Below are 4,753 nucleotides of genomic sequence, written 5' to 3'. Positions count from 1 at the left end.
TAATACATAGTTAAAAAATGTATATTTTTTTTTGTTATAAAATATGTTTTAAACTAACATCAGGGCTATGATGAAACAAAACAATAAAATACTTTTTGAAGTTTGAAGTCAAAACATGCAGGCTAAGTTTATTCAGGAGAAAGCTTGTTACTCCCAACATTGTTGTTTATTTTAGTATGTTGCCTTTTTGACATTGACAAAAACCTAGGATTAGATCTCTGAACGAAAAATAATTTTGGTATGGTCCTCTTTTAACCAAAACGTGCAGGCGCTGATCTAGACCTTGGCACCTTTTGCCATGGGGAAGGTCAGGGTGACGGTAAAATGATTAAAAAAAAACCAAAACAAAACAAAGTGATTGCAGTGCCTGGTGGCCTGGCAAATTCCAACTCTTTCTGTCTGAAATACAACCTACCTCAAACAAAGACAAAAATATAGACAAAATGAAATACATTTTTGCATTTTCTGACTATTAATTAAAAGGGACTGTAATTAAATCGGTTGCGCGATGTACTGTCGAGTTTTTTTTTTTATTATTTATATGTCACGATGTATGGTTAATCAAAAAACAATCACAGGGAGAATATGTATGTGCGTTGATTCTTATAATCTTATTGAAAGGCATTTTATTATATTTTTTTAAAATTTTAAGACAACAAAAGACAATTATGCATATTTAATTAATTTCCTGGTGGAAGTAAAATCACACCAATCAAGTTTTGGTACGAGTACAGTTGTTGAAAGAATTGCATTATTCTGCTTCCTTTAAGAATAAAATATATTATGACCAAGTTGTTATAATATGAATTTTTTTAAACTGTAATATTATTAACTAAGACCAATCAACACATAACATAAAACATGTACATACAGTATCAAAATCATTATGTTTAATCTTTCCTCGTCAGTGCTTGCATAAAACGTGATTTGGATCGAACATGTGTATAATGATATTGATAAACAATCAAAATTCTCTGTACAATATTATGCTAAACATTTACTGAGTGGACTTCCTTATGTTGTGGTCATATTAGACTGTAATATTATTATTAAAGAAATCCATTCAACAAAGAAATAAAACATATATATCAAAGTTATTAGGTTAAAACTTTCATGTCGGTGCATGCATAAAACGTAATTTCCTAAAATTTGGATGTCTGAGATTGACAGACAAAATCCTCTATACTATATATACTAATTTAACGAGTGGACTTCCATGATTTAAGGAAATATATATGTATATTGAGATACGCAAAGTTTGGTAGGTTAGAAGTTTTAAGGAGAGGACTTCTTTATGTCACATCCTTATGTCACATGGTAACATTAGAATCCACAATTTCCGCAGGTACGCTGTGTTGGGGTTTGTTGGCGGGGTCACGGTTGGCGGGCTTCATGTTGGGATGTATTCGAATGTGGTTGTTTACTAGAATGTTATTAGGCCTATACTTTATAGCATCAACTTGCTGGTGCTGTTGTTGGTTCGTTTGGGCTAGGCCTATACGTGTGGTGTGCTCTTTCAACTGATTCCATAGCCTGATCATGTTGTACAGCAGAATTCAGTGTTAAGGAATCACCTTTCGCTAACAGGGCTTTTTGAATCGGTACATGATTTATCGACCACTTTATTCCCACTCCACTCAATCTTGACAGACTGACCCATATTGCCCCTGTGGTAATATCAAGTTACCATTAATATATTCCGGAGTTACAATAGTAGTAGTTGCTGGTTACACACAAATCTCTGCTCAGTTTTGGGATTTATATTTAAATGCTATATTTCACCACTTTTCTATTACTATGTTTTGTTTTTTTGTGGAAAGTTGAAGGTTAGTATACTTTGCATTATCGTCACTATAACAACATGTAATTTTGTTGGATGGACCAGTGTCCACCTTCCAAATAAGAAACCCTACTTCCACCGTCCCCAGATGTTGCCAGTTTAAGACTTGTATACGGACTTAAAACATAAAAGTATATACAGGCTTTACATTCTCAGAATATATGCAATTTAGTAAATATTACTGTACATTATATAAAGTATAAACAATTAAACAATTAAAATGTATTCAAAAGCACACAAACTCAACATACTAGAGACTAGCAGGTTTACTGTACAGTATTTAGAATTTTAAGATGACTATAAATGCAATTGCATAAATGATTTATACATTAGGAAGATTAATACATTTAATATACTGTATGGCGAGGCGAGGGATCGGATCAGACGCAGGGAGAAAGTATTGAGATAAACAATCCAGTAAAATTACTAGATAAAATATTTATTCAATTCTGAAAGAATCAAAGACAGTAGACAATACATCAGTCAGTAAAACAGTAAGGTAGCATGTAATCAGTAAATTTTGTAAACATAAATTTACCAGAAGTATAAACTATTAAATAAATAGTATCATAACTAAATACAGTAAATCATATTGTAGCTTAATGCAATCATCAGATCTTTAAGCTCAAATCAGAATCAAATATGATTGAAGTTACATAATATACAGTAATTCCAAATCTAATAAGCGTTTTAATTAAGTTAACATAATGCATATTGTAAGCCTAAACATATTCAGTAAATTAATGCAATGTCTTCAATAATATGTGTAAGGACAGTAATTAAGATTATCAAAGAGACTATGTAAGCAATAACATATCAATCCTAGACCATGAACATACAACTTATCTCCCCAACTACACATCAATTCAGTACAGTGCATCAGTTTACAGTAATTGCACCAGTAATACATTCTGAATCAAATGGAGTAAGATAAACATAAATGCAATATGGTAAATAAGAAATACAAACAATAAGCTTGAACACATTCCAGAGGTTGTCTAATAAACAAGCATCATAGATAAAACCTCATAACACAATTTGACAAATGTATATCAATGTGCCAATGTAACCATAATATATCTATCTCAGAAAACAAAGGAATTATATCAGATGCAACATAAAATAGTTCCTACATTAACCATTATATTAATATTTACATTATAAAAATATATGGTATAGATTATAATTTATGATATTCATGTAATACATCTTACTTAAACATATAATTCTCGTAGCACATACAATAAAATCAGAGTAGAAGTATTACGACAGTCCAAATTAAGCTAGGCTAGCTATCAACCATAAAGTCCAAGCAGGACCGACTAAGCACCGCTATCATTACACATGTGTGACAGGCATGCAACTCCTTCTAAGCAAAATGTGATTAAAATACGATTTACAGTATTGACAACTACTCTAAGGTAATCAAAATGGTTCTTACATATCATATACAGCATGATATCAAACTTCAGAAATGGGTTTTTAACAGATAAAACCAGCAATTACTTTAGCATAAAAACATAACGTGTGACAGCGAATTCATCATCAAATCTGAATTACCCACGCTATTTACGCCCTCTACGTTACGATTGGCGATAGAAAATTTACGCCCTCAACAATATAGTTTCTCATCGAAACACTGTATTAAAAACTTTCTGTTGATATTGTGTGCTATATTTAGGATTTAAATCAATCATGATAATGTTAAATGGAAGGATTATTTATTTAAACAATTCTTATAAGGAAGCTAAATACTGTATATTTAATATATAATAATTAAAAACAATGTTTTTATTAATATTTACAAATGATTTACAGTAGGCCTATTTAAATTCTTTATTAAAACCATATTCATTATATAATAAATTACATTAACAAAAGTTGCTGTATAAAACACAAACACAAAACAATTGTATACAAAATATGGACCTAGGTGTACAAAACAGATAAAAAACCACATATAACAGTTATCCACTATATAACATTCAACAGATTAAAAATATTAACTGCATAAGCCTAGGCCTAGATCAAAATGACAAACACGTCTACACATATCGTTTTTTTTCGACCTGTCAAAGTGCCGTCGCTTCGGAAACCGCTCGGGTGTTGCTTCCGATGATAGGCGACTGTATAGTGAAGTCATGTCATTTTGAGGGATGGAATCTAGTGCTGACCATAGATATATCGCACAGTTTCGAACTTTAGCCTTCTGTATTGTACTAAAATGCAACTATTCTATTGTACTATTCAACAGTGATACAGTATAAGTAAGTGCAACTTTTAAATTCGGGCTTTTTTCGTTGAAAACACTGTTGTGTTGTTAATACTGAACGCAATTGGGCGAATAGGGTACCAAAATGCGTGTAAAAAAACCCTATTTTTGTCTATGTTAAATTGTTTTGAATATGATTAATGCTTCTGTAGGTGTACATTACAACAGCTGAGTTATTATTTTGTGAGTTCTTTATATTACCATGCAATTTCAAGATGTTCAACCCATTTTAATTATATTGTCATTATTTTCAGCCATGATGTTCAAGAAATACGTTTGGTTATTCCTTATATCTGTCACTGCCTGTTTCTTTTTGACAACAAATGCACAACAGGGTAAGAGAATACATTGATAATCTATCATATAACTTAAACGTACCGATTGTGGCTTGTACTGAAATAAGACATTTTATAGACATAGTGACCTATATGCCAGATCTGAAATTGTTTTAGGTAAAATTAAAATATTTAGAACAACCGAATAAGGAGTGTTCATTATTTTTGCAAGGGGTGATTGCCGGGAGGATTTAAAGGAGAGTTACCATGAGAGGAATCACGAAATATTTATAATGAAGAGAAGTAAAACATGTTGTTTAGTTGTTTACAGGGAATAGACCGCATGTTCAAAGTTAAGTTGCGGGC

The 4,753-nt window shown here is 31.4% G+C and overlaps 1 long non-coding RNA gene across 1 annotated transcript; it reads right to left on the bottom strand.

Moving 5' to 3' along the window:
* Positions 1-2,200: 2,200 nt before the first annotated feature.
* LOC117121043 lies at positions 2,201-3,346 on the bottom strand. Its single transcript, XR_004447469.1, has 3 exons — positions 3,282-3,346; positions 2,680-2,751; positions 2,201-2,289 (listed from the first exon to the last, which is right to left on the bottom strand). It is a non-coding gene; the product is annotated as an uncharacterized LOC117121043 (long non-coding RNA).
* Positions 3,347-4,753: the final 1,407 nt, after the last annotated feature.

This window comes from Anneissia japonica, unplaced genomic scaffold, assembly GCF_011630105.1.
Source record: "Anneissia japonica isolate Jap-2015-1 unplaced genomic scaffold, ASM1163010v1 scaffold1035_len235748_cov162, whole genome shotgun sequence".
In the NCBI taxonomy this organism is placed as follows: domain Eukaryota; kingdom Metazoa; phylum Echinodermata; class Crinoidea; order Comatulida; family Comatulidae; genus Anneissia; species Anneissia japonica.
The sequence above is the reverse complement of the archived record's forward strand: the minus strand, read 5'-3'. Positions and strand labels throughout refer to the sequence as shown.